General features: G+C 42.3%; 1 protein-coding gene across 1 annotated transcript in view; it reads left to right on the top strand.

The window, feature by feature from the left end:
* Positions 1-1,299: 1,299 nt before the first annotated feature.
* The window catches only part of PSEN1 (presenilin 1), a 203,614-nt gene continuing 192,666 nt past the window's right edge, over positions 1,300-12,247 (top strand). Inside the window, exon 1 of the mRNA XM_078659500.1 lies at positions 1,300-1,459. The gene's annotated coding sequence lies outside the window, so the exon portion shown is untranslated. The remainder of the gene's footprint in view (positions 1,460-12,247) is intronic.

Below are 12,247 nucleotides of genomic sequence, written 5' to 3' on the forward strand. Positions count from 1 at the left end.
TCTGGAGGCTCAAGACCTTCTCGGAATGCGGAAAAGTTCCTTCTTGAACCCCCCTCCTTCAAAAGGGACAAATTGTTGGCACAATCGTTCTCAGGTAATGCGGTGAGAATCTGGAATTCGCTTCCTCCTTCGCTCCGTGCCATCACCTCCATCCAGATCTTCAAAGCGGACCTCAAATCTCTTTTATTCCAAAGACACTTTCAGAACTAATTCGCTCCTTCTCAGACCCCACCAGGAAGATCTTTAGTCATTGTAAATTTGTCACAAATATTTTTATTTTTGTTTGTACATCCTGTGCTTCTGCGTTTGATATTGTGTTCCTTTTGCCTGCGTTGTTTTGATTCTATGGCCTGTTCGCCAGGAAGTTCTTTAGTCATTGTATAATTTGTCATATTTATTCTTATTTTTGCTTGTACAATCTGTTCATGATGTGCTTGAGATTGTGTGCCTTTTTGCCTGCGTCGCTCCGATTCTATGGCCTGCTATTTTTGTTTGTTTTATTCCTGCAACAGTTCTCTCATGTAACGTAACTGGTTCTATTGTACAGTGCTCTGACACCTTCGGGTAAAGTCCGCGCTTTATAAAAATGCATTAAATAAAATAAATAAAAAATAAATAAATTATAACACTGTTGTTCTTCAGTCGACTATGAAAAAACTATTTTGGATCGATGGTGCCGCGCAATAACAGCAAGTCAAAACATGCCTGGCATAGCACACACCCAAATGCCTGCCTTTAGTATTTTGAATTTGAGACCGAGTGGCGTGATGCTATCACCCGCCTCATCATCAACGGAATACGCTTGAACCGTATGAGCCTGCGGACCACAGTGGATCAGGCTGACCCGCGCGCAGCTCCCTATTGTTTACTCTCAACAGCTGGACAATCGGCTCGTCGCCGTCTTTTGTTTCCATGAATACGGAGCTGTCCGCTGCATACTGTGAACGGGATGGCCATTTTGAAAAAGCACGCATTCATCAAAATAGAACATCTGAGCATATTTCGTCATCTTTCTTGTACAAATATGTTGTTGTCCGTGTTATAAAGGGATAATGTTGTTATCCTTGTTAAGTACAAGAATACTATTAATACTTTATAGAGTAGTCTATAAAATTTCAATTATAATTGGCAGCGTCAATTCCTTTACTTCGTGACTGAAAAGATAAATAATCATGCATTTTTCAGACCTACATGTTCGCTTTACATTCATTTGTTTTTGAAACCCTCAACTATTCTCTAATTCATGATGGCGCCTCGTTGGGGTATGGCTGTGGCGTTACAGTACGCGCATGCTCGTTGAGGGCTGGCCGCCTGTCCGTAGTGTTCCTTGCTCTTCCATACCGAGCAGGGCCCGGAGGGTGGTGCTCTGCAGCTGCCAGGAAGTGTACTACGGATGTGACTGGGAGGCAAGGAACAGAGCCTTTAGTACTCTGAACCCAGGGCAACGGTGCGGCTTCAGGTGAGTACCGGCCCTTTGGAGGCGGGGATAGAAAGGGGTCAACATGGGCATGAAATTAGAGTCATCATGTTCAGAGAAGGATGCTTGAGACCTGGGGCTATGCATAACTCATATAGCTTACTACCCGTTCTGTCAAAACGAGCCTCCTCCACCGGTGCCAGTCACTCTTTGCTCGTTTCCCATCAAGCTTTGCTTTTTGTTATTTTAAGTAGATCCTTGTCCTCTCTCTTCACTATTCTTTCTCCCAATTCTCTTTTCTTTCTGTAGCCACATTCCCTACCTAGATTTCTTTTTAGTTTGCCTCTCCTCCCTAGATGCTCTCACTGCTTTCACCCCTCTTTTTACCCCTTCTCTTCCCTCCCTATTTCGAACTCCCCATCCATCCTACACCCCCCATACTTAATACTAACCCTTTCCCTCTTCTGTAACCTTTCATCTCTTTATGAAATATCATCATGGTAGTCAGGGTTACCAGAATATTGGTGGGACCCACTCTATGCTCATATAAGCTCCTTCGGGGCTAGATGCGTTGCACGGGACTCTAGGGTCTAGCTTTTTTATATTGAAAAAAACCTGCAATGACGACACTCACTTGCATACATCAGTAATTTATTGATCTTGGCTAGCTGAGTAAGCAACCAACATCAGACAATCCACCTACCATACACTGAACCCCGAAGAGAGAAGCAATTTCTTAAGAACTAGGTGGGATACTAAATAGTATACACAACGTGCAACGATGTTCATTTGTCACAGAACGAAATGTCTCACAGATACCTGCTATTGACTGCAGTGGGACAAGCCTGTTAAAAGCCAAAACCTGGCTATCAGCTTTGTGATAGATCCTACATGCATGAAATTATATGTTGTTTACATAATACCTGTTCATATGTTCATCACTCATTCATGTTTTTCTACTTCTTGTCTGTTGCTGCCAAGAAGCCGCAAATGTTAGAAGTGGTGGTTAAACATAATATGCATGTGTTTATAAATATTCAGTCGTACCTGCCATATTTAAGGCAATAAGAGATACAAAGATTTCTCTAACAAGCTATGGACTTGAATGTTGTCAGGTGGTACACGTGGAGATCATCAAGTTAACATATCTGTTTTTATTTCTTGTCAAATGTGTATTTTTGTATTAGAAAGACTTCCCAGCGGGATGAGTATATCTTTCATTCTAGGAATGCCCGAGGGTGGTGGGCTTGTTCTCAGTTTTTTTTGGCTCTGAAGTGGCCTCCCCCACTATGTGCGTGCTGTACAAAAGCTATAAAGAAACTGGTTGTTATTACAGACATACAGGTGTAAAGAAGTTTTCAAACTAAGCTTACATATTTTAAAGTTGCATGTATCGTTTGCACTTTTTAAGAAGTTAAGCTTTTAAGTGTCACAAAACTAGAATATTTAGTGAAGAGCTGCTTGATGGGTTCATTTAACGAGCATTGTCAAAGCCCATAGGTCTCACCATTTGAACTTATTGGCGTTGCCAATTCTGTTTTGACAAAATAAAAAGAAAACAAGCATTGGCTAAGTCAGTACGTCTTGCCATTGTCAAGTATAGGCTTTGCAAGGGCTTTTAGCTTATGGTGGTCATTATCAGCAAAATGCTTCATTTGTCCCCTCCCCGCCCCCAAAAGACCTAAACATGCAGTACATGTGTGAGCGCGTATGCGTCGTGTCCTCATCCGCAATGTGATTAAGTTGGTGAGCATATGCATGACTTATGAAAAAACATATATCCAGGGGTGTCCTTTAGCATGGTCTACCTGGGCCCAGACCGCTAATATTCTGAGGGGTGCACAGAGCTGTGTGCATTAAGATTGTGCCATCAGCAGCATCCCTGTCATCTTACTCCAGCGTTGTCCGTGTCCCTGCGTGCCCTTTTCTGTCTGATTTGCCCGCTTAAAGTCGTTTTAATCCTTCATTATCACACATTGTCAGATACATCATTTGACATAAATCTGTAACTGTAATAAGAGCAAGAAAAGCAAACAATTTTCTAGGATAAGCAGCAATTAGTAAAAAGACAAACTGACATTTGACCTCTGGCCTTGACCAGACAGCAAATGTGTCAAGATAAAAGCAAGATTTAAAGGCGTTTTCATTGCTTATTCACTTTCTGAATGAACAGAACACTTGTTCCTTTCCAGTGTAAGTTCATTTGCATGAACGGATTAGTAGGTCCTATAAATAGCTCAACCTCATAAAATGTGACTCGCCATAGCGAGAGGGCGAGTAGATTTTTCGAGGCCTGTAAAGCCAACCAATGTTAAGCAATGAACTGACTCTAAGCTCACTTTTTACATTTTTAGTATGTCCAACAAGACGCTTTTCTCTACCAGACAGATTGAAGCTGCTGCGCCAATAAACGCAATGCATGCAGACTCCAAGTAATACTCCTGTAGCCATCCCAGGAACACACACACCCACAAACAACCAGGGGCTTGTACATAAAACCAAAGACAAATGAACACTTTATGCAGGCACACATGTATGTACAGACTATTTCCCCAAAAGCGCACACAGAAGACACATAGAAGCACACATATAGACATCTCAAAGGTTCACATGCACACATATGGGTATGAATGAAATTCAAAGTGTGATGTGGCTAAAAAAATGATGGATCATTGAAGGGGTGCATAGTTGCAGGTGAACAAATGAAGACAATAAGGTGAATGAACAGGTGTGTTTGTAAGCAGGGATGTATGGATGGATGGGCATGTGTACAGGGTTCGAAGGATGATTAAATGTTTGAGGGACTGAATGGACTTGTGTAAGTATAGATCTTGTTAGAAGTATACAATGGATAGATTTGCAGTGCATGGACAGGATAGATAGATATTTCTTGCAATAATGCATACAAAGGATTCTTTGGCTCTCAACACCAGTAGACAAGCATCAATGAAAGCAGGTTAAGTTACAATTATACATAATAACCTTAAAAAGCCTAATGCTCAAAGTGAATTCTGCTGCCCAGCTGTGAGAAACTCCTTTACTTATGGTTCCATCTCTTCTGATTGAACTAACAAGACTCACATGTGTAGGAATACAGAAGAAACATCCTTCAGCACGCTCCACTACAATATTTGCAAATTGAAAAAATCTACCATGCAGCTGAAATATACATGTTTGACAACGTACTTTAAAGCACATGAAAATCGACTAACACTGATTAGGTGAATTGGGATCAGAAATTTTCCAGCGCAAAAATGAACATTCTGCATGTTTGTGTATCAACTTAAATGAATTACATACTTTGACAATTACTATCAACGACCTCAGTAAAGATGTTAATATGTGCTTCTCAATTCTATTTGAATTTATCATCCATTGAGAAAGGCATGCATTAGAATTTGCAGCACAACCAGCTCCCAACATGACTTTTCTCCCTTTAAACAAAATAGCTCCTTGGGAAGTTAAGTGTATGCAGAACGATACCCCCAAACAGACAACATTTAGTGAGAGATGTATAGTCCAGCTTGCTGAGCCAAGACATGATTGTTAAAGTCTCAAGCCATAGGTTGAAAGAAACCAGTAGAAGAAAGCCAGTGGTTGAAAGGGGCCCACATTTCAATACATGTACATTAATTGGAATAGATCTGTTTGGCGACTATACGGTCAACACCCAGAGCTAAAAACACTAATATGTACAATTGTATAAGGTTAGAATGCATGTACACTGATAAAAGTAGGGAAACAACTAAATGGCATTCCTTTGTGCGAGGCAATGCTGTGAAAAATAAAACAGTGCTGGCTGTTGTGACAATGGGGCTCCTAACATAATGCACTAGTGGCATGAGCATGTCATAGGTCAATTGGGCTACAGTGAAAATCCATATTTGCATTCTGCTCTAAGCATGACAACCATTTCATTCAAATTCCAGAGAACATCTCATATGTGTGACAGATTATGCTATTCAAGCGGTCTTAAGCTGAACCTAAACTACTACTACTTCATCGCGGGTGTGTAAATCGCCCAATAACGATCTTGATTAATTACGAGCAGCCAGAGGGAACCATTTCGTACTCGGCTGGCCAAGTACTCACCCGCGATGAAGTAGTTTCTCATCTGTTATTTTTGTAGCCTCAACTACATAAGATCCAAGAATACCTTGCAATACGCTGCAACTCATTGTGCGGACTACCCACCACTCGGGAGCTGTGACCTGGCAATCCCATTGACACCCACCCGTTGGTTGTCTCCTTCCTTCCTCCTGTCAGGAGGAAGACCTGTGAGCTGAGGATGTAATTTACCCTCCGTGCACCAGGGTGGAAACGTCAACACGCTTTCCAAAGTGGGCCTGTACCCGATACCACTCCTACCCTACCCAATCCACAGATGAGATTTGATGTGATGTGAGAAAGATTTATATAGCGCTCAAATGGACGCTCATAGTGGAGGAAGAGCCAAAATTCCAGGAGTGGATATTTAGGTTACATTAATTTGCAAAAAGCTATGTCTTCAACAGCTTACGGAAACCGAGTAGTGTTGGACAGTTTTTAATGTTTATTGGGAGCGAATTCCATAATTCTGTTGTGCCCAGAATGAAGCTTCTTCCACCCCAATTGACCTTCCTAAATTTTGAAATCCGGAGTAGTTTGCTCTGTGCTGAGCGGAGGTGCCTTGGAGGATGGTACCAAATGAGATGTTGTTTCAGGAATGCTGGTCCCTTTCCATGCATTGCCTTGTATGCTAGACAGAGGGCCTTAAAGTCTATTCTCTTTTTCATGGGGAGACAGTGGAGTTTCCTAAGGCCTTCTGATATGGGCTGAAATTTAGGGATGTTCAATATTACTCTGGCGGCTGCATTTTGAGTCCGCTGGAGCTTAGCCATGTGCTGTTTTGTATTCCTAAGTATAAAGCATTTCCGTAGCCAAGGCCAGAACTGTACCTAAAGTTTTTACTGCTTCAGGGGGAATGAAAGAGCGTATTTTGCGTATGGATTTTAAGGTCAGGAATGTCATTGATACAACTTCGTTGACCTGATGTTGAAAGGACAATTTATCATCAAAGATGATACCCAGGTTCCTCGCCTTTTGAACTGGGGTGGGGAGCACGCCCATGCTATCTGGCCACCAGTTCTGAGCCCAAAAAGAGGTATTTGATTCAAATAAGAGGACCTCTGTTTTTGTGCCGTTAAGCTTCAAGCAATTTGACCCCATCCATTGGTTTATGTGGTACATACATTGTTTAAAGCTATCAGCAATATCTTCAGGGCTGCTTGAGATTGACACCACGATTTGGGTGTCATCCGCATAAGATATTATAGTAAATCCATATTTCCTGATTATGTTAGCCAGAGGAATCACGTAAAGGTTAAAGAGAGTGGGACTCAATGCGGAACCCTTTGGCACTCTACATGGGAGCGTGAACTGCTTTGAGCGGGAGCTGCCAACCTGAACGCATTGATATCTATTCTTAAGTTCTTGACTCCTGCTTCTTCGATCCGTTTGATTAATATGTCATGGTTCACGGTGTCAAAAGCCGTCAACAGATCCAATAGGATTAGGGCGGCCCTGGCTCCCGTGTCCAAAATTGCCCTGATCTCCTCTGCTGCCATAACCAGGGTAGTTTCTGTGCCGTGCCCTTGTCGGAAACCATACTGGGAGGAATCCAGTAGGTCTGCTGAGGAGACTAAGGTTGTTAGTTGGCAGTTAAGGATTTTTTCCAGTACCTTAGCTGGGAAAGGAATCCTGGCTATAGGTCTGTAATTGCTGTGATCATTGGGATCTGAGTTGGATTTTTTTTAATAAAGGCAGGATTGACACCGTTTTCCAAGCGTCAGGAAAGACGTCAGCTGTTATAACTTCTTTGTAGAGTATACTAAGTTGTTCACTGAGTATGTCTGGTGTCATGTTGAATATCACGGGTGGACATGGGTCCGATGGTGCTCCAGATTTTATGGATTTGATAATTTGTATTATTAGTTCAATACTGGGTGGATCAAAAGAGTCTAGGAGGCTGATAAGACATGGAATGTTTGAAGCGGAAATGGTTGTCATGTCGTCCTCCCAGTCTATGAGGGATTTGAAGATGGTAAGCACTTTGTTCTTAAAATAACCTGCAAGTGGATTGCAGAATACTACACTAGTTTCGTTTTTTTGTGGTTCTGGAGGTTTAACAAGTTCCTTCAGTGTTGAGAATAGTTCTTTACTAGAGTTGCCTGCTTGTTGTATTTTATCTGAGAAATATTTACTTTTCTTGTCGATTATCATTTTTTTATGTGTTCAGAGATTGAGAATATATTTCTCATTCTGCAACAGTGTAGTTGCTTCTCCAGCGGCACTTAGGTTTCCTACAGATCTGCCTCTGTCTGCGCAAGGCATCACAGAACCAAGGTTCAGACTTCTTTGTGCGCTTGCTGGTAACACTTTTTTACGGTGCCAGCAAGTCTAAAGCAGACTTAACACAGTTGGAAAAGCTGTCTGCCGCTAGGTTTGACAGATCAGGATAGGAGGTTGCTAGGGTCCATTGCAACTGATGGGGAGGGATGTTCTTCAGATTACGTCTTTTGCAGGTCTTATGGGAGATGTGTGGGTTGGGAATGTGGTGTGTGGTGGTTACAGTGGATAGGATAGCTCTATGATCTGACCATGGAACTGGTATGACGTCTGTTATTTTAAGGTGGGGATTAGATGTAAATAACCCATCCAATTTGTGACCGGCGTCATGTGTGGGGTACATGACTTTCTGCTCCAGTGCGGCATTGGCCATTACCTCTATTAGTGATGATGTGTTATGGTCTTCTAGGTTTTCGAGGTGGTAATTAAAGTCACCTAGTACACGGTAATCCTCAAAGTCAGTGCTGGCTTCTAATATGGGGGTGATGATTTCTTCAAATTTACATTTATTTTGCATGCATGGTGGTCTATATAGTAGTGTGCCATTGAAAGTGTAATTGGCACTTAGAGTAATTTGGAAGGAAAGCAGTCTGCGCTGCTGCCTGCCGGGGAGCCTTTTACATCCAGAGAGTTGTTAGGTATAATCGCTAAGCCTCCACCCCTTTTAGATAGTCTGTCATTTTTTGTAATAGAGAAACCTTGGGGTATTGCTAAGGCCAGGTCAGAATCTGAGGTACTGTTTGCCCATGTTTCTGTGACAAAGGCCATGTCCACTTTATGAGCGGACAGTAATTCAGCAAATTCAACATTATGTTTTATCAGGGATCAGGTGTTAATGAGTAATCCTGTGAAGGTTTTGGGAGCTGGTATATGCCCACGGGGGACATATTCTTGCCTACTATCATGTTTGAAACAGGCCCTTGTTTTTGTGAAAAGAAGCGTAATATTGCAGTAAGGGCAAAACTTTGGCTCTTTTAGCAGGTCAATCTGATGGCATGGGGATGTGGGGTTAACTTTACTACAGCTCCTGAGAGAAGTATTGGTATATATCAGCCTTGACTCTGTTTTTGAGGTGTTACAGCCAGGGGTTCTGGCCCTGGGCCCGGTCCAGGCGCGGACGGGCGCAGACGGGCTTGCCTTTGGCGCACCCGCTGCTCGTCTGCAGCAGCATCCTGCTTTTATCGGAATGCAGCTGGGAATTGGCGCGCAGGCAAGAGGCTGCCCCATTTGACCTGGAAGTCAACCGGAGTGCTTCAGGTTCGTCCAGCCCTCCACAACAAACGGCACCAGCCGCGGTGGAACGGGGCATAGAACCGGCACGAGCGAGGGTAGTTAACGGAATGCATCCCTCACAACAGATTATAGTGCACTTTAAAAAATGGGTTTAAAAACAAAGTTTTCCTTCAGTTAAAAGCAAAGAGGTCCTTACAGCGTGTTGCTGGCAAACCTAATCGTTGCTCAGCGCTATTACAATATGCAATGATTAGTTCAGTAGAAATAAGCTTGGGAAGACAGCAAAACCTACCGCTATTAGTATGATGATATCTCTCTGTGCATTTCCTCTGAAAAATCAAAAAAGACGACAAGAATGACCTGTGTGGGGCAGGCCCGGAATAACTGGTTTTACTGCTAATTATATCCAGTTTTTCATTGTATAAAATAATTGTAATTAGTTGTTTAAAAGTACCTTAATTTTGATTCTTCCCCCCTTTTTAGGTCTCGCGACCTATCGATGCGCGCATGCGCATCGAGCGGAGCGAGAATTCAAGCGGCGAAAACATCATGAAACCACCAGCTTTTTGCTGGCGTTTTCATGGCGTTTTCCTGCAGTTCATGTGAACCACGTGTTCAAACATGAACGCGCATCAGCCTCCCTCCATTTGCCGCACAGCACATCAAAGGGCTTCGCCCAGCGTGCGCTCTGCGGCTTCTCCTCCCCTAATTAGTCATTTTCGCCGCTCCCCTGCCCGCCGTCTCGCATTTCTCCTCCCCCTCCCCTTCTCTGCCTTCCTTTCCCGGCGCATGCATTTTTTTTTTTACCAAGAGCACACTTTTAGCTCATTGGCAACATTTTTCCCTCAGTTTAACTACCCGATTTGGCCCTCGCACATATATATATATATATATATATATATATATATATATATATATATATATATATATATATATATATATATATATACTACCTTTTACATTTGTTTTTCACATTCTGACGCATTATTTATTTTCTTTCATTGTCGTTTTCTTAAGTACTTTTATAGTTATCTCACGCTTTCTCTTTCTCCTGCACGCGCTCTTTTCGCTTCCTATTTATTTCCCTCGCGTTCTCTCTTACTTTCTCCTTCGCTTTCGACGATTCCGTGTGAAATGAATAAATCCTAGTTTCCCTTAATAGCACAACGACCTTGCTCTTCAGAGCGCCCCAGAAGAAAAGGTCGTCGTAAGTGTGAGCAGCCCTTCTTTCTTTCACAAGTAGTTTGAAAACTTGTGCCGACGTTTTCCGTGCTTTGCTTTCTTATAACGTTCCTGGTGAAAACATTATTCTTCAAAACCAAATTAAACCTCGCATTCATACATTTAAATAAATGCCATTTCACCTAGCTGATGCCCAGCTGACACGTGTTTTGCTCTGCCATGTATGCGTGTAGCCTGTTTTGAGGCAATGCCCTTTAATTGTTGGCAGTGCAATCACTCGATCATGGCCTGGTGGATACCTGTAGTAACAGCGCCTTTTTCGTTCAGTTGTGTACAGTAGCGGCTACTCTGAATATAGCGGCCCGTGCAACCAGAGAGTGGGGAAGTTCATTCGCACAGAGTGCAGCTGGGTCCGCTCTACGCAAATCTTTGTGAATACCCCGAGTAGTGTCACACTACTAGTGTGGTCAACCCCAGGTGACATTGCCCAGCGCCTGAATAAAACATTAAAGAAGAGAAATACAGAGCGCTTCTGGCACTCGGACAACAGAAACGCATCCTCTTCCTACTGGAGTCATCTAGAGGAAAATCAATATGTGGATTAATGCAAAAGTACCTTCGCCGTCCTCCTCCTCCTCCAAAAAGAAACAAGCATTGTCATAGCCAATAGGTCTCGCTTGTAGGACCTTATAAGTATTTAGTTACAAGGATATTGTGCTGCAAAACAAAATCCTTATAAGGTCCCACAAGCGAGACCTATTGGCTATGCCAATGCTTGTTAATCTTATCTGTCTTGCACATGAGCACACTTCCTTTCACTTCCCCCTTGGAGCAACCTTGCATCTGACTATTGAATATGGTGATTTGTTTACCGATAAGTGTCTGTGAAATAGAAGTAAAAACAGTCACTTCTGCATTAATAATGGGTGCTATCATTTGTTGAGGGTGCGCATATTCGAGAACTCTATATATGTATTTATGACTGTATGCTAACCATATGCATATCTTATGTGTCATTTGAACTATAAATGCCACTACAACTTGACTGTATGACAAGGAAGTCTAGGACCAACTGTTTTCTATACCAATTCATCCCAGCAGTAGTCATATACATCCAGGAGCATTAATACTCTGAATATGTGACACTGTTTCTTTTTAAAAGTGCTATAACCGTCACTGAAGAAAACAGCTATTTACACAAATTGGCAGTTACATCTCTGATGCAACAATGTGAACATTTAGACGATCGGGTGTAGTAAACATGTAAAACACTAAGTTTAAATACACAAAATCAAGAAAAATCTGCTTTCCTCTTTCCTATAAACGCTCTTACTTTGAAGTCATCCGAAAGCAAAATAAATACCAGGCTCACTCGAAGACACAGTTTGACATTTGACCTGTGTCTTTGTATGCACAGCAAATGTGACAAGATAAGAAAAAGATTTAAAGGCCTGTTTACAGAAGGCAAGTCCGTGAAACAATAAAGAAAACACTGTTTAGGCAGGGAGAGGGACGAAGTGAACCTGGAGTGCCTAAAGCAAATAAAGCCAGCAAATAGATATGCAGAAAAGGTGAGTTATAAACAACAAAGCCAATGGTATTCAATGGGCGGAATGCATTCCTAGGTCAACTTTTTGAAAGTCCCCAAGATGTTGTTAGCGAACGCAGACAGCTGTGCTGTCAGGTAGGCCTAAAAATGTAGCAATGACGGATGCTGGGCGGGTTGTTTCATAGTTGTCATTGCACATGTGTACAGCTACGAAATATGCCGGCCCCAAAAATCCTAAAAATTGCTCTGCTCCTGATTCTCTCATAGTACATTTGGATTGATAAAGAAAGGATCAATCCTCTCAACCCCATGCCTATGGTTGATCCTATCCGAGCCCTTGCACAATTTTTCAGTGTGGGACTTCCCTCTGTACTGAGTCCACTACCAACTACAATTGTTGGTTCTTGATGACTTTCTTGGATGTTAAATGGGGCAATATTGTCCAGCTAACACTGTGAAACGTTCTTGGACTACAGTAC

This window comes from Lissotriton helveticus, chromosome 9, assembly GCF_964261635.1.
Source record: "Lissotriton helveticus chromosome 9, aLisHel1.1, whole genome shotgun sequence".
Classification (NCBI taxonomy): domain Eukaryota; kingdom Metazoa; phylum Chordata; class Amphibia; order Caudata; family Salamandridae; genus Lissotriton; species Lissotriton helveticus.